At 35.8% G+C, this 19,211-nt stretch overlaps 2 protein-coding genes across 2 annotated transcripts in view; one reads left to right on the forward strand and one right to left on the reverse strand.

Annotated features, from left to right (window-relative positions):
• The window catches only part of LOC142334651 (uncharacterized), a 148,532-nt gene extending 129,710 nt beyond the window's left edge, over positions 1–18,822 (reverse strand). Inside the window, exons 1-2 of the mRNA XM_075382856.1 lie at positions 18,739–18,822; positions 18,270–18,388 (exon numbers count right to left, since the gene is read on the reverse strand). The gene's annotated coding sequence lies outside the window, so the exon portion shown is untranslated. The remainder of the gene's footprint in view (positions 1–18,269; positions 18,389–18,738) is intronic.
• The window catches only part of LOC142334656 (ubiquitin-conjugating enzyme E2-18 kDa-like), a 174,383-nt gene that overhangs the window by 10,141 nt on the left and 145,031 nt on the right, over positions 1–19,211 (forward strand). The gene's annotated exons all lie outside the window — the stretch shown is intronic.

The following is a 19,211-nucleotide window of genomic DNA, read 5'->3' on the forward strand; positions in this document are numbered from 1 at the left end:
AAGCAAGTTTGATCCTCGGTTTATTCAATTCTTTTGTTGTCTTTTAACATAGTCCCCTTAATAAGAAGCCCGATTGATTTTCAAATGAAGTGAACATAAACTGTCTTCCCGTTATACAAAAACTGAAATAATATGAATGTTAACTCAAATAATATATATTATTCAGTTAATAGCTTATGATGTTAATGGTTTCACCAATTTTTGTAAATTGCTTGAAAACTGTTCCGTGTTTGTGTATTTATTCAATTTTTGTTGACTAATATTTTGGTCTCTTCAATGACAGGTCCCATTTGCTCTTTTAAAAGTTCTATCTAGTAGAACTTTTCTGTAGATCTATCTAGTAATTTTTTGTGAAGAGCTAATAAAAAATTTATCTACAAAAAAATCAACGAATTTTTGAACTTAGATCTCTTTTTTTCCTGTTCTCGATGTTATTTAGTCCCCTTAAGGAGAGGTCCCATCTACTTTCTGGTGAAGGCCACGTGAATTTGTGTCACTTAGTAACAAAGTCAAAATATCATCATATAAAACCTAAGTGACACAAATTCACGAGCCCTTCACTAGAAGTTAGATGAACATGTATAAAAATTGTTTTTAAAAATTGATTTTTTTTAATAAAAAATATTTTTTAACTCAACCACGAATATTTTTTGAACAGTAAGCGAATTTGAATTTTTGAAAGTTTCCTATTTCTTCATTTGGTTGACAATTAAGTCCAAATGGCGATGAACGGAGTCGAAACAGTATGCGCAAACGCATATCACAGAGTCGCCTCGTTCACATCACTTTTTGATCGTTCGAGCTTGCGGAAATCAAAAAATGCCTTAGTTTATTTCCAAATTTTAAATTAGCAAGCTTTGCAACAGTTTTTTGCGACTTCTCCATTACTATTTCACCATTGTCATATATTTTCAAAAAGCTCTCCTGGAACCCTTTGCCTTTATGCGGCGCCTCAAACTTTACCTTCCATGAACTAAATTGAACTATTAACTAATTTCTGGCGCAGACGCACATTACAAGCCTCCTTGTTCCTTTTCAAGAAGTTCGTTTGACGCATAAGATACCAGTTATTAATACCCACTTTGATAGATGATCATTTACTTAAGAATCTCTTGGTATTTCAAGAGTCATACCGCCTAAAATTTTCTAATTGAATCGAAAATTAACGTTAACTTTACTGAACTCAGTGAAGGTTATTTATTGATTACTCGTCCGCCAATACCATAAATAGGATGACATTAACTGTAGATAGGAAAATTCAATTAGGAAATAATTCAGTCTATAAATAGCCCCAAGACGCTTTTAAAGTAATGAAGCGGCCATTCAGCGCTGAGTGAAAAATAGAGTATCGGTCAAAAATAGACAAGTAGCTATTTTAAGACCAAAATCAATTTAAGCTCAGCAGGTCAATTGACTGTACGAAATATCCTCTCGCTTTACTTTTGGTTTACTTAACTAATGCAAGTGGTAGAATTTGAAGTGAACGAGCTCCTAACACAAATTCAAGATATAGCATTATCATAGAAAAAGTAGGCAAAAGGGATCTTTTCTGCTAGCCCCCCCCCCCCAGTTTTTTGCACCCCTCATTTATACATGCTTAAACATACTGTTAAAGTTAAGCAAGTTTATAGATAAATATATATGAACACCATGCATTTCTTAAAAGCCAGCACCAGCTATGGTTTGAGAGTATTCCGTATTTCAACGAAAATTTATTGCATATAACGTAAGAATCAATAGAAATTTCTGAATTATATCATTTTTGGTGTTATCGGCCGCAATAAGGGCTCGATTTTTATTTTTTAGAAAAACTTTTCTAAATATGCCTTCCATCTACCTAGACATTCATGTTTCAACGAAATGTAAATATCGCTCTTAAAATTCGCAATTTTTTTGGGGGGGCGGGGGGGGGGTGCTAAAATAAAAGCTATATAGGGCTGGGGGCAGTAGCAGAAAAGATCGGCAAACGATTCGCAACACACATCTAACTGTCAAAACATGTTAAATTAAAGCAGCAGGAATTGATGTGAAATGACAAAAAATTAAACTAAATTGAACTTTAATATCAATTGCTATGAGCCATAGACTCCAATACAAAAAAAGTGAAAAATGGCACCAGTTTCGGCGCACTTTTTGTTTGACTTCGAGTATTAAATTGCCGCCAATTGATTTCAGCTGCTTGAAATTGATTGAGAGAGAACTTTACATTACGCGAACCGCAAAAAATCAAGGGCGTAAAAGTCACTCGAAAAGTCAAAACGGTCAAGCAAAAAATTTTGCATAAAAAAGACACACACGTTTACAATTGCTTCTCTACGAGAGCAATTAATTATTCTCAACGAACAACAGAGACAAGGCATAAAACGACCAACGTCGGATTAATTGCTCTCAACAACAAGCGGGGTGATTTACTTGAGAGTATGTAGCTTAGAACTCTTTTATAGGCGCAAAAAAATCGACCCCACAGGGGGTTCGAACCACCACGCTCAAGATAGGCAGTCTGACATCTTAACCATCCAGCATTCACTACTCGGCTATTGAGTCATCAAGACTTCTTTTGCAACAATCGCTTGTACTTAAGCAGCAAAATTTACTTCGGAGTGAGATCACTCAAAAATGAAGACAAAAAAAGTAAAAAGTCACTTGAAAAGTGGAAGAATGTTTCAGAAATTTTTTCATAAAAAAGACACACACGTGTACAATAAATGCTATGAACTTCGTTCAAGAGCAATTAAAAAACTGCTGATTATCAGAAACTGCTCACCATTCCAAAGAATTCCGTAGAGAATTCCAAAAACAAATCTTGATACGAAACCAATGCAGACAACCTAACAAAATAGCTTTGTTTTATTTAATATGTTTCTAACATGCTGCTGACCTCTGGCGAAAAGTTTCTGCGGAAGCAGCTGAAACCGCAGCGAAAAAACCAATTCGGTAAAACTGAAAGCTAGATATCCCAAAAAAAATTGGCATAATGCCACACGAAAGCCGCTAGGCAGATCCTTCTGGCATTTAATTAAAAAGGGAAAATACCACACAAATATTCTTAAAACGCTACAAAAGATTAGTTCTTCCATCGAGTTGCACTTAAATCATACGGGGTCCTCACTATCGATACTTAAAAATTTGAAACCCGTTGTTAACATAATCAGGTTTTTAACGCTGACTTGGTCCTTTCCTCCTCAAAACACCAAAGGGCGAATACTAAGTCGACAAAATCTTGGAGCACTTAATTATTCTCCACTAAAATGGGGGGGGGCAAAATGGGCAGGTAAAAAGTTAAGCTTAGAATAGATTTCAACAAAAATTTCATAAGCTACCTAACTTTAATAGGCATTCGCATTTAGCATAATGTTCCAACCTTGCTCATACACATTGTTGACTTAATTGTCTACCAAAAGAAGAAGAGATTGAAAACATTCAAATATTCACACACATTTTGAATAAACAGAACTTTGTTGTTGTCCCAAGACAACGCATTGTCGTCAGAATTGAAAAAATCCTTATCCTTAAAAACCAAACCTAAATCGTTTTAAATCAATTCTCGCCATTACTGCTTGCTTTTGTCGAAAGAATAGACTAAATGTTTGGCTTTATTTCTTAAAACAAAGTCAAATTATATTATTCTCTTAAGTTTTCTTATATTATTTATAGTAAAGAGTTTCTCCGTTTTTAACCACAACTCGTTTTTCATATATGTCTTGTTTCACCATATTCCACAAAAAAAGCGCTAAAATCAGTATATAAAAATAATTGATTTGCTATTTATTTGGGATAGATTCTCTGAAATTAGTCACGGTGCGCAAAACCGAATAGCATTAATATTTTGGCGTATCCTTGGTTAAAATGACCAAAAATGAGCTTGACTCAGACTCGGGAGAACTCTCGGGAGAACTCTTATCGCGGGAGAACTTGACTCGGGAGAACTCTCATCTCTGTCTGTCAAAAGAAAGACAGAGGTGAGAGTTCTCCTGAAGACAATGCTTGCGTGCAATGCCTAACGGATTTGAAAGATACACTTCGAAGCGCGGATATTAATAGGCGTTTAGGTATAGATGGATCAAAATAGATGTCATTTGAATACGCTTTTGATATAAATGAGAGGAATGGGTTCTCTTAACTAGGTTCAAATTCTAAGCACCGCTCACAAAGAAACACTTAGCAAGGCAAAGCCTGGTATATCCTCGCTAATCTACGACTTGTAGGCAATGAAGCAATGTTTACCAAAAACCTCTAACGACACCAACCAAGAGAAAAATAGCCTCCGCTTTTTAGGGGTTTTCTAACGCCCTCGACTATGCAAAATCTCAACTTCATCAAAAAGTGAACTTCAGCAACTCCAGTCCAATTTCACTGATTAGTGAGAACTTTCAGTAAAACAGTTCAACATAAGCATTACGCAATCACAATTATAAACAGCCTCATTAAAAGATTAGGCACTAAATTCAACACGAAACGATCATTAAAAGACTGAAAATGTGCAGCAATAGTGCTGTCACTTTGAAAAATGGTTTGTAGTAGTAACGAACCCAAACGCCAAAGGCATTACTATTAAGTGAACTATTAAACTCAAGACCAAGAACTGGACAGAATTTGCGGTGATCTCATAAGGCTACAGCTAACGAAAGACGATTTGACAATCCTTGCTGCCCGGAGAAACTTAGCAACGCTCAAGTCCAAGCCAAAAATATAGTTACTCAGATCAATGACAAGTGACATCGAGTCTCTGTTGTACTGATCAACAGCGCTTTATCCTAGCCCATTCATATAACAGTACCAGCTAAGAAGAGTAGTGAACACTCACGTCAGGGACACTATCCAACAGCTAAGGCAACAAGTTAACACGGTCGACATATCGTCTTAATCAGATGATCCCGATAAATCCCAGCAACTTTCAAACATTGAATAGAGGTGGGGGGAGAGAAAGAAACAGAAATTCTGACAGGAGCATTGAGAAAAAAACAACCGCTTCCTAAACAGTCCAGAAACCAATCAATACACCATACTCCCGTCTTGATGTACTCCAAACATAGCATCAGATCAACCACATGGACTTAATGGCAATCATGCCAGTACCACAACTCCGTTCCAGGGTCTTCAAGCGCTACAAAAAATAACAATAAAAATATGGCCGAACAAAATCATAAGAAAATAGACGTAGCTGATGAACCATAAAATGAGCGGATATCCTATTGGCACCCGCGAGGCACGCAACGGCTACAGAGGCGTCACAATGAGCTGCAACAGAGCGAGAGCAGTGAATACAACCCCCTCGGTGGTTTTCAGCAAATTTCTCTTCCTTCCAATAGGATGCACACATTTTTCGACCGACAGTCTCGCCACACTCGGATAAGATCAATCCAAACAGCCAGAGGACATGTTATAAATCGACTTGCCAAAATTAACGAGAACACAAGCCCTGATGAGTGGGAAAGTACCTGAAAGACGAGCCAAATAATCATGATACAAGAGGTACAACTCCAGAACAAAAATTGATCTGTGGTAATACCACAAGCTTCGTATGGACACGCAAGGAATCTTGGAGCTTGCCAGAGGATAGTATGCTTCAGTAATTCAGATGAAATCGACAAACTTTTCCTCTGATTGATGTGGACAAGATTTCAACTATACATTACGAAAACACTGTTCAGAGTAGTACGTCAGCTCAAGTCAAGAGTAGCACTCAAGATACAGGACCAGCCAGTTCAACCAAATGAGGAACACTTTGTATTAGATTGATGAATCAATTAAGTACCTCATCGAGTTATCACAGCAGTATTTCTTCAACCAGACCACTTTCTTTTCGTTTAGAGCAAGTCACCGGATAGAGGGGACAAACTCATGCCCGTCTCACCCTTTCTTGACAGAGATGGACTACTGAGAGTTGGTGCAAGACTCAGCATAACACCACTGGCCTACAACACTAAACATTGTTCAATTCATATCGTCAACAAAATCGCGAAACTACTGATTTCAAAAGCACAGCATGATTGTGGGCGTCAAAAATTGAAACATATGAAGGCTCATCTGAGGGAGATTTTCCTCATTATAGAAATTCAGAAAGTTCTCAGAAACCTGGGTTGTATTGCTTCATTTGCACACGTTGCAGATGGCTGACTTGCCGGAGTTCAAGTTGTCAGAAGCATCAAAGCAACTCCATTTCATCAACGCAGGAATGGACGAGCTCATTGTGAGCGACAACGGTAAGAACTTGATCTGTGCCAAACGAACAACGAAGATAAATTTCCAGAGACTATCGGCCTGGCAAAAAATACATCAGACTCCAACTGGCTCAACAAAACTTTGGGTCTTCAAATCCCATGACAACGGTTTTCATAAATCCAGGAGAGGTTAATCCAGAGAGCGAACAGAAGACTTCTGATTGTGCTCATGAGTAGAAAGCACACAGCAATTTTCCAGTCAGTAATCTCTAAAGCAGAGGACATCATGAATTTGAGGCCACTGACGAATGTGCGTGGCAACATCTCAGATGAGGAGCCAAATCACGCCGAACCACTTCTTATTCAGAAAACCGCACGTTTGTCTCCAGACAATTGTGAGCGCACACCGTCGGTCAGTTTTCCACAAAGGGCTTCAAGATGACGCAGGCAGACGCTGCTTGACCAGTACTGGCGCCGATTGCTGATGGAGTATGTTCCAGGTCTAACGAACAGGTCAAACGGCAGCCTTTCAAGTGAGTAGCGGGCTCAGGATGACAGTGTTGCTGGTCAACATAGCCACAAGTTTTGACAACAAGCGAGATACAGCAGTGGTTTGCAGACCAGCAGTTACACTGAGTCGGGTCTTTACACTTTCTTTGACGTCTGCTCAGGAGGGTCAAAAAATCATCTTAATTGAGAAACAAAACTCTTACACGAAATCTTTCAAAGCAATTACCTACTTCCACATATTGTTGATCAATAATCCATATGCAACCATCAAGTTCTATTCTGCCGACAGTGTAAGGGAACCCAGTTCCTTTATGTTTCCGTTTCCGAACTGGATGTTGTCGCACGAAATGACTTCATGTTAACTTTGCCTCTCATATCATTTACAGCAAGTTTCACCGTTTTAAACCTCAACTTATCACGTAATGTTAATGCTACTCCATACAAATATTTTTCCACCATATTCCAAAAATAGCACCAAAATCAGTATATAAAAAAATGATTTGCTACTCTAATTTAGGAAAAACAGAAATTTAAATTGTCTCTAAAATTGGTCTTGGTGCGCAAGACCAATAGCCGAATAGCAATCCAAACTTAATTGTCCATAAATGAAGAAGACTTAAGTGTCTACCTTAATTGTCTTCAATAATTCAAATAATGTTCAAATATAATAGGTGAATAAGGGAAAAAATTCTTCAAAACTCAAACCACTAAACGAACTAACCAAAGCCGCATTAGAGCTCCGATGGAACCTTAAAAAAATGACACTACGAGATATTAAACAAAAAAGCAACTTCAAAAAATAACGATTGCGATTAAAACTAAAACACGGTGAAGAAGTAAAGGTAGCGCTTTAATAAAAGTAAAAACCGTCTTTCACTAAAAAGCAGATGGAACCCAACCTCAATTTAACTCGATAAGTCGACAAAAAGATCAACAAGCGAATCGGGTCGTTACACATTCTTTGACGTCTGCTCTGGAGGGTCAAAAAATTATCATAATTAAGAACAAAACATCATTCAAAGCAATTACGTACTTTTACATTTATTCTTGATCAAAAGTCCATATGCAGCTATGAGTTCTAATTTGCCGACAGTGTAAGGGAACCCAGATCTTTTAGTCTTCAGTTCCCGAAAATATATCGTTTTTTATTTATTTCTAGCCCTCATTGCTTGATGTTGTCGAACGAAATGACTGAATGTTAACTTTGTCTCTCTTATATCATTTATAGCAAGGATTTTCCCCCGTTTTAAACCTCAACTTAGCACGTAATTGCGCTAATGCTTCTCCGAACAGATATTTTTTCACCATAATCCATAAAGCACAAAAATCAGCATATAAAACTAAATGATTTGCTACTCTAATTTGTGAAAGCCAGAAATTTGAATGTTCTCTGAAATTAGTCTTGGTGCGCCAGACCAAAAGCCGAATAGCAAGCACAACTTGAAGAAATGAAGACTTAATTGTCTATATTTATTGTCTCCAATAAATTAATTACTGTCTGAATATATCTGGTGGATGAGGCAAAAAATCCTAAAAACTCAAAGCACTAAACGAATTAAACAATGCCGCATTAGAGCTCCAATGGAACCTTAAAACAATCACACTACAGTAATAAAGTCAAAATAGCGCTTGAAACAAAACTAAAAACCGAAATTTATAAGAAAGCTGATGGAACCCAACCACAATTGGATTTGGTACCAAGTCGACAAAAAGAAGAACAAACGAGGGCGGAAAACTAAAAAAATCATTGAATTTTATAAAACCAAATTGCTTCAAAAATAACAAATATTAGCTTTTAAACGAAAAAAATAGACACATTAAAATATAACCTATAGGATGTCAATGAAACCTGCTGTAAGTGTGACTAAGTCATATAAGTAAAAATTAACAAACGTAGGCAAAATTCCATCATCACAAACAATTTATGAAAACAGTGTTGAAGCGGTAAAAACCATTAGCTATATATTTTCTTGGGCAATTTTAAATTTCAACATCAAACTCGTCTGTTATTAAAGGTACTATGTTATATAAAGGTACTAAGACAAAAGAAGAACAAAAATTGAGTAAAAAAAATTTAGAAAACTTGTCTCAAAACTAAGAAAACAGTCTCAAAACACCATCCAATAGAACACAAACAACAGACAGATTAATGTGTGCATCAAAAAAAAGCGCATGGGAACAAAAAGGGTAGAGTTATAAAACAACCACATTTCTGTAAACAATATAGCTTTAAGTCGGTAAAAGCTACTAGTTTATCCGGGGTTTATCAGTACACCGACGAAACAGCAATTAAAAGCTCCAACCGCACTCTAATTCCCTCTTCTAAGGAAGTTCTTAAAAAACAGTATCACGAAAATCCCTGCCCACGTAAATGTTGACTTTTCTAAGGTGAATTGGTAACCTTGATATGCTTATATAGCATTGATTAGAGCTTTGCATCGAAATTGTTCGCTTTGAAAATTCCAACTCTCACGTCAAAATTACCTCGGGTTCAAACTGCAAAGCAATAAGGTGTTCACATAATGCCAAATGTGTTCATTATATGGCAAAAACGTAAAACAAAATTGGTTCATTCTACTGCTCTTAACAACATAGCAAAATTCTTACATTAATTAGTATTTTTAATAAGAAACACAGCTCTAAGATATAGATGGTAAATAACTGGTAATTAATTCTGTCTAGATCTAATATTTTTAAAATCATGCATCATACAAAATTTAGCCGCACGATTGCCAAAAATACCTTTGATAGCTCCGTACAAAAAGAAGTCCCAAAATGACAAAAAAAACAGGAGAAATTTGTATTTTTACTTGCTGCTGAGATGTCATAATTCGACTACCACAACTTCTATAACTTATGAGTTGTTCCTACTAGTTGCAATCAAATAACCTTCATATAAAGTGACATTTACTCCATTGACCTCAAAATAATATAAACAAACGTCATTTTCAAAGTGATGAAAATCATTTCTGAGAGCGAGGGACATCAAGCGTGACCAAAAATAATCACGCAAAAAAATTGATCCATAAGGAGTAGGAATAATTTCACGCGTGCAGAGCAGTCCAAATGGAATTAACTGAAAGAAGTTTTGAAGTGAGCGTCACCTAAAATGGTACCAGCAAACATATAGACAAAGAAAAAAGATAGTCGGAGGAATTCCGGAAGCGATTCGAAGCGTAGAAAGTTCCCGAATACGAAATATGCGATTACCAGCCAAAACCATAGTCACGTATTCTTGCCGCAAAAACCTTTGATATAAATCTTAACCCCAGTCGTTACAATAAAAAGATCAGTGTTGACGCCATTGATTTTTAGTAATTCCAACAAATTCACGGATACTCAAAACAATAAAGGCAATCATCAGAAAACAAAAAAAGAAAAGCGAAAACTCAAAACTCAAAGAAAAGGCTGAAATCTCAAGCTTTTCAAGAAATCAAAGAACAGTGCACACGGAACTAAAGTTTATGGCAACCACTGTCAGAGATATCTGCGATTAACAACGGAAAGATCTTTAAAAATAAGAAGGCATCTTCATAGATTTCAAAATCAAAATATAAACAAGAAATTGAAGAAAAACAAGTAGCTTACAAGGAACATTCGATGTTCACAATATTTATCCGATGAAGAACAAACAAAAAAATTCAAAAACAAGACACATTAACAAATGTTGCCAAAGAAGTCTAAATATTGTTAAAATAGTTTTAGGCAAAAACTTGCAACTAATTTCAAACAACGCACGAAGAAGCATTTGCATTTTTTATCATACGAAACTTAAAACAAATTTACAAAAAACAACTACATGCCACAAACTGAGAAAAATCTCGTAGTTTGTCATGACCTCTCAACACGCTCACTTCTGATGGCCATAAAAACTGCTGCAGAAAGGGGGTATCACAACGTCATTGTGAGAGACAAGGATAAAAACTTTATCTGTGCCAAACGAACAACGAAGATAAATTTCCAGAGAGATTATCAGCCTGACAATGAATACATCAGACTCCAGCTGGCTCAACAAAACTTTGGGTCTTCAAAACCTATGACGACGGTTTTCGTAAAGTCCAGGAGAGTTTAATCCAGACAGCGATCCAGAAGACTTCAGATTGTGCCCGCGAGTAGAAAGCACAAAACAATTGTCCAGTCAGTAATCTCTAAAGCAGAGGAAATCATGAATTTGAGGCCACTGACGCATGTGGGTGGCAACATCTCAGATGAGAAGCCAAATCACGCCGAACCACTTCTTATTCAGAAAACCGCACGTTTTTCTCTAGACAATTGTGAGCGCACACCATCGGTCAGTTTTCCACAAAGAGCTTCAAGATGACGCGGGCAGGCACTGCTTGACCACTACTGGCGCCGATTGCTGATGGAGTACGTTGCAGGTCTAACGAACAGCTCAAATGGCAGCCTCTCGCGTGAGAAGCGGAATGACATTGTTGCTGGTCAACATAGCCGAAAGTTTTGACAACAAGCAAGATGCAGGAGTGGTTTGGAGACCAGCAGTTACACAGAATCGCCTTTTCATACTTTCTTGGACTCTGCTTCGGAGGGTCAAAAACTCATCTTAATTGAGAAACAAAGCGGTTACACGAAATCTTTCAAAGCAATTACGTACTTTTACATATATTGTTGATCAAAAATCCATATGCAGCTTCAAGTTATATTTTGCCGACAGTGTAAAGGAACCCAGATCTTATATTTTCCCGTTCCATAACCCATATCGTTTTCATTTATTTCCAGCCCTTATTGCTTGACGAGGTCGAACAAAGTGACTTAGAGTTAACTTTGTCTCATTATAGCCACGGGCTTCCCTGCTTTAAACTTCAACATAGCACGTAATTGCTCTAAAGCTTCTGCATACAAATCTTTTTCCCCCAAACTTCATAAAATTGCCCCAAAATCAGTATATAAAAATGAATGATTAGCTACTCTAATTAAGGAAAAACAAGTTTAAATGTTCTCTGAAATTAGTCTTGGTGCGCAAGACCAATAGCCGAATAGCAATCAAAACTTAGCTGTCCATAAATGAAGTTTTGAGGAAGAATTAATAGCCTACATCAATTGTCTTTATTAATTCAAATAATGTTTAAATATAATTGTTGAATGAGGAAAAAATTCTCAAAACTCAAACAACCAAACGAACTAAACAATGCCATATTAGAGCTCCAATGGAATTTTAAAACAATCGAACCACGAAATATCAAACAAAAAAGCAATCTAAAAAATAACAATTGCGATCAGAACTAAAACACTCAGAGAAAAAGTCGAAGTAGCACTTCAAAAAGATCAACAAACGAGCGGGAAAAGTTCAAAAATTAGTTGAATTTTCGTCAAATACTTCAAATATAACGAACATTAGCTTTCAAACGAAAAATCCAGATACATTAAAATTTAACTTATATGATGTCAATGCAACCTGCTATTAGTGTGACTAAGTCATAAGAGTACAAATTAATAAACGCAGGCAAAACCCATATCACAAAAAAATTATGAAAACAGTGTTGAAGCGGTAAAAACCATTAGCTATATATTCTCTTGAGCAATTTTATGTTTTCATATGGTTTTATATTTAAACATCGAAGTTGCCTGTTACTAAATGTACTATCTTATATAAAGGTACAAAGACAACAAAAAGAACCAAAACCCGAGTAGAGAAAAAACTTGTCATAAAACAAGTAAACAGTCTCGAAACACCACTCAATAGAACAAAAACAATAGACAGATTAATGTGTGCATCACAAAAAAGCGCATGGGAACAAAATGGTAGAGTTAAGGGAACAACCACATTTCGGTAAACAAAATACCATTAAGTCGGTAAAAGCTACTAGTTTATCCGGGGTTTATCAGTACACAAACAAAACAGCAATAAATAGCTCCAACCGCACTCTAATTCCCTCTTCTAAGGAAGTTCTTAAAAAACAGTACAAAAAAATCCCTGCCCACGTAAATATTGACTTTTCTAAGGCGAATTGGTAACCTTGATATGCTTATATAGCATTAATTAGGGCTTTGTATCTAAATTTTTTGCTTTGAAAACTCCATTTCTCAAGTCAAAAACACCTACGGTACAAACTGTAAATCAAAAATGGGTTCACGTAATGGCAAATCTGTTCATTATATGATAAAAAACGAAGCAAAATGGGTTCATTCTACTGCTCTAAACAACATCGAAAACTTCTTACATAAGGTAGAATTTTTAATAGGGTACACTGCTCTATGATATAAATGGTAAATAAGTGTCAATTAGTTCTTAGTTGAGATCTTATATTTTTGATAATCATGCATCGTTCAAAACTTAGCTGTACGATTGCAAAAAACAGCTTGGATAGCTCCGTAAAAAAAGTCCCAAAATTACCAAGATGAATTAAAAGAAATTTCTATTTTCACTTGCTGCTGAGAGGTCAAATTTGACTATACAAGCTTCTATAACTTATGAGTTGTTCCTACTACTTGCAATCAAATAACCTTTAAATAAAATGACATTTACTCCATTGACTTCCTCGGATTAGGGTAAGCAAACGTCATTTTCGCGCAAACAAAACCATCGCGCAAAAAAATTTTCTCCACAAGAAAAAATAATTTCAAAGACAAGACACATTAACGAATGTCTAAATAATGCCAAAAATGTCAAACAATTGCGAAAAATGTCTTAATAATGTTAAAATAGTCATAACGAAACAAAATTTGACTTAATCTCAAACAACGCTCAAAGAAGCATTCGCCTTTTTAATCATACGAAGATTAAATTACTACATGTCAAAACCTGAGAAATGAAAAAAAACAATGCCTGATATAACAATGGACCATTACCCTATACACTAAATATGACCATATAAAGCAAACAAAAGACCGTTCTTTGACCTTTTTCCAGCAGAAATTACTGGAAAAAGGTCAAAATTGAAGAAGCACTTAAAACTAACTAATGGACTCTCCCAAACACTGTTAATTCAAGCGAGTCAGACAATAGTGCTGCTTCGATAGAGTAAATTGTTAAAAACTCAACCCTACGCATAAAAATCGACAAAAAACCGGCTAAATATATACACCCTATGCACATTCTATACCAATATCTTCAAGAAACTTTCAAAGTCAAAAAGTCTTTCAATCAACGCTGCGTAGGACGAAACACTTCTCTGGCTTATCAACACGTGTTCAGACGGCAATTTTACTTCCGCTTTCAGGCCAAAACGCCCGCTGATTCAGTGCTTTCGGTATAAAAAACTAAGAAAACAAATACTCCTCTTGGAGTAATAAAGAACAAGAGAAGGTGAATAATAGCTCGGCTCATGCGGTCGCTATCTTGGCTATTAATAATGTCTTTTTTTTCGAAAGCTACAAATCTTTCGTCAAAACTATCCGATTCCTAAGATATTGCCAACAATCAAACGCTAAAAAGTTTTGTTCCCATGAAAATGTTTTACAGCTTTTTGACTGTCTCTTTAAATAATTGTAAGTTCCTCAAACTTCGGTTATTTTATTTTGGAAGAAAAATACTTTCATGATCAATTCTACATTTTGAATGCTTTGGGATTTGAAAAATTGCTTTAGCTGAGCAGTTCTGTTCAAATATTTTCCTCAGAAGTTAGAAAAAATGTTTGCGTCGCTAAGGTTTATATATCGAAGTAAAAATTCTTTACCTAATCCATACGAACATTAGGTTTCTTGAAGAAAAGTGAGGTAAAATTTGAAAGCTTGAAACATAACTCCTAAGCAAACTTGACAAATGAAGAAATATCGGGTACTTACAACATCAGACAGCAAATTTTAACCTGTAAAAATGACGCAGTAAAACCGTTACGTGGTTTCAGGATGATAAACTTGAACGCAATCAATTCACGTTCAGATATACTAGCTGTTCATGAGTGACAGTTTCAGCCTCATGTATATTTTTTAGCACAAAGGAAACGTAAAGCAAGAAAAACACAAATAATATGTAATATATTCACAAAACACAATGAAAATAGGTATGTGAGCCTGCTGCACAGTGATAGCGAAACACAAGCGAGAGAATGAATAGCTGGTCTTTAATTTGGATGGATGTTCATAAATTATGGATAAAGACCAATAAATACAATTGATCAGAAGAAAAACTATTTTTCAGTTGCATATAGGTTTTGTCTCTGATAAAAACTGTAAAATGACTCCCGCTATCAAATGATATTAAAATGCAACACTGCGGTTATGCATGTTAGATTTTAACCTGATGTGGCACTAAATTTTATCTTATGAGGGCAGGCTTACAGATAGTCCTAACAAGAGCCAAACGAGGGTGCCAGAGTGTATCAACACAAACATTTTGGATAACCGGATATTGGAACTAAATTTGGGAGAATTGACTTGGTTTTTGTATCAACCTTTTGTCAATTAACACCTGCAATTTTAGTTCAGCCACTTTAGTGACTTAGATCAGGCAAAAATCAATTTAGCCAAAACGCGTGGTCATTGGAAACAAAGTCAAACCGATAAAAAATTGACCGATAGGAGGGACCCAAATAGTTGACAAAAATCTTGTACAGAAGAAATTTTTACAAAATCTTAGTACGAATAATATCAGTAGGTAGCAACTGTGCTAACCAAAAAAAGGTCGGAGCGAATGTGTCATAGCACTTCTCAGCTTTGTCATATTCACAGAAGTCTCGCATCACTATTTGATCCGATAATTTTGTGTGACATTTTTTTGTGACATGAAACAGTTAGTAGGATCAAGGGGTCTAACAAGAAGACTTCTTACCATCGACAAAACTGCTGATAGCGTACAGAACTCTGTTAGACGCAATCTTGATAACAATATCATTTGTACAACGCAAATTTGTGGGTCCTATGCCACAGAACCTTGAAAGCAGAAAAATGAATCAGAATATTCATATTAGAACCCAATTAAGGAACTTACACGACATCAGATAGGAAGCCAACTGAAAGCTTTGGACAGTTCAGAAGCACTAAATGACTAGCAGAAGGAATAAAGCGGATTATTAGTCAAAAGTGCAACAGATATTTCAAGTCTTGCAACTTAATATTTGAAAACGGTTCTCATTATATGACCGCTTTTTGTTCCATGATATTTCGATTTCACCATTCAAAAAGCGATTCAATGAAAACATACAACGCCATGCTTGGAATTTTAACTGCAATATTCCAGTCAAATAGAACGGCAATTAATCAGCCAGCACAAAAATAACTGAAGACAGTACAATCACCTCAAAAGACCGCAAGAAAAAACGAAAATGCATATAAAGAAAAAGAATTGATTTCTTTGATCAGGTAATACAAATCTAACATCTAATAATAAACAAAATAATTCTTTACCGCAACCAAAGAGGACAGGTAACGGGGTACTAGTACCCGCAAATCCCGCCCCAGTGAGACTCTCTAAACTTGCAATCAAGATATAAATAAGTTTAAGAGAAAAAAAAAGGTAATAATAAAAGTTCTCGGGGAAAAAACCTATAACTATTTATTGGAAATTCCGATCGGCCTCAGCTTTTCTGGGTCATCATTCCTCGTATAGTACTACCCACTGGGACTTGAACCTTGAAGATCGAAAATTTAAAAATTTAAATTGAAAATAATCAGAATTATAATAAAACTATCAAAAAACTTGTTAAAATTGATTTTTTTTACAATGATTTGGAATGATAAGACTTTATAAACTATAGTTTTTAAACTTATTTACCACGGACAGGGCAATCATCACATATTGAACATCAGACTACTAGATCCAATAAAGCGACAATCGGAAAACGGCCTCCTTTTGTAACATGAGTACTCTATTTTTAAAATTCTTTCAAAAATGAATGATTAAAATAAAAATTGATTAATTGCTTAATGATAGAAGTTTAATGATAACGGCTTAAAAATGATAAAATATCAACTGCTTGGATGGGTGAGTGGGTTTTGAGATAATTAAGGAAAGTTGACCATCAATGATTTGGCGGCAATCTATATTGAAATAGTTTAAAAGAAATTTCGGATTTGTGCCCCAGCTTAGTGGGTGCATATTAATAAAACCCCAAACGTACGTACCATATTTTTACATAATGATTTATTATGTAAAGTCACGACCTCCGTAATTGGGGGGTGCATAACGAACTGGGGGGGGGGGGGCACAAACGGAAAAGAGCCAAAATTTCTGAAAAATTTTAAAACAATTACGATGCAAAACCACGAATATGTGACAATTTTATCCTCCAATTGTTAGTTAGAAAGGTCCGTTTTTTGGAAGAGGGAGCCAGTTAACCAGCACAATGAATTATTTAAATTCGTTGGTTTCCAAATGAATTCGAATTAGTTCCTACCGTGGTCAGCTGGCTCCCCGTGCACCTCAAAATCGCTTTTGTTTTAGCAACAGTCAAAACTTCCGAACAAGAAGTTAGAACATAGCTAGCAAATTCCAGAAAATATTCGCAATAGCTTCATAGATCTGTAGTCTCAAAAAGAAGGTAAAAAAGACAGATCAAAAAAGAAATTTATTCTTTTCATTAAGCGCTGAGATGTTTTGATTAAGAGTCTGTAAAACTTATTGCTGATTCTATTTGCTGATCTTAAATAACCTTCAATTAGAGTGACAAGCACTCATTTGACCTTATCTCTCTGAATTAAAGCAAAGAAAAGTCAATTTCAGAGTGAGGAAGTCATTTTTAAGAGAGGTAAATCACGTGAGACCAAAAAATTAATCAGGCTAATGAGCAAAAAAACCTAGCTCCACCAAGAGTGAAAAATGGCATCACGCACGCAATTCAGTTGAAAATGCATGAATGGATGAACAAAAAGCAGTATTTGAAGTGGTTGTGACGTCATATGGTCGTAACAAAAATCTTGACAAAAAATAAAAAACCAAGAGGCCAATAATAGCCTCAACTGTCGCTTCGCGGCCATTAATAACGCAAAAATCAAGAAGCCAAGAGCGAAAGAATGCCTCGAGAAGTGATATGGAAAGATTGTTAAAATGCGCGCAAAACTCTCAAGCAAAATTTTGCATATAAAAGACAAACAACAATTTACAATAATAGCTTCAAATTTAATTTCGTCCAAGAGCAAAAATGGAGCCATTATTCCGCCTAGTTTGGAAAGGGTTAACAGACAAAACAGTCCTGGACAAAACAGTCCCGAATAGCAAAATAATCCCAGACAAAACAGTCCCAGGCTAAATAGTCCCGAGAAAACAGACAAAACAGTCCCAGACAAAATAGTCCGAACTGAAGTTTTTGGTTTAGTCCTAATTCAAATTAATTAAAAACAATGCATTCAGACTGTTTAACTCATAGATTATGTTTCTCATTTTTTTGCAGATTATACTTACAATTGTTTCAATATTTTATTTGGGACTATTTTGTCTGGGACTGTTTTGTCTGTTTTCTCGGGACTATTTGGTCTTGGACTGTTTTTTCTGGGAATACTTTGCAATTTGGGACTGTTTTGTCTGGGACTGTTTTGTCTGGACACTTTGGAAAGAATTTCGATGAGGAAAAAGTCGCCATCATGCCGCCAAATGACCAAAAATAATGGTTTGAATGCGCAAAAAGATCTTACCAAACTATAACCAAGTCAAGGCTGATTCCACATTTGCTGATAGTGAAGCTGAAAAGCAATTTACCAACCAACCTTTTAATCTAAACGTATGGGTTTGAATTGCTGGCACCCTCATCTCCATCTGCTCAACCATTATTTGACTGGAATTGGCAGGCTACCGTTTCACATCATTCAAATCAGCAAGCACTTATCTGAAAAATGGTTCAATGAATTATTTCAGAGAATGTGATCTTGACGAATTCTGTTGACCTAACCTAGCTCAAATAGCATTTAAGTTAATAACCAGAAGTAAGATTCATCCAACTTTTTACTGCATAAAATTACAGAAAATATTCCCATACGAGGTCATAAGCAGTAGATTCTTTTTTTAGATAACACAGAATTTCATTTTGCATTGAAAACCGGTTCATTTTGAATCAGAAATGTGGTTAACGATGTTTATCTCTACACCAATTAAAATATCGAAAACTTCGTTCACTGGAACAGCGAACGCTCCCGAATTTTAATAGATAACATGAGAAAGAAAAATTGCCTGACTAACTTGCGCGTCAACTGATGTCTTGAGGAAGTTTTTCTCTTCCTCTTGCATTGTCTATCCAATCACAAACAAAACAATGAATCTACTTGACACTGTCTCATGATAGCAAAAAAAATCTGTTTAATGCGTTTCATGCTATAGCCGTGGTTTGAAGAATGCATCAGAGTTAAAATTTCAAGAGATACTAAACAATTCAAGCATTGTACGGACTATCAGAACTATGAAAGTAGGGAAATAAAACAGTTCCAGAAAAATTCCTCCTTACAGTGTTCAGCTCAACTTTATTTCTTAATGGGACAAAACGCGTCTAACAGTGCAATGAAACTGTCTAACACTGCTTGTGAATCTGTAAATTTAAACGAGACACCAATGTTTCAGAGCGGTTATCATTTTCCTGCGGATTAGGCAGCCATTTCAATTCTAAGAGTATTCCCCAAAAAAGACCTTTTTCCAATGTAAATATAATAGTGACGAGC

Source organism: Convolutriloba macropyga, chromosome 2, assembly GCF_964194025.1.
Source record: "Convolutriloba macropyga chromosome 2, txConMacr16.3, whole genome shotgun sequence".
In the NCBI taxonomy this organism is placed as follows: Eukaryota; Metazoa; Xenacoelomorpha; order Acoela; family Convolutidae; genus Convolutriloba; species Convolutriloba macropyga.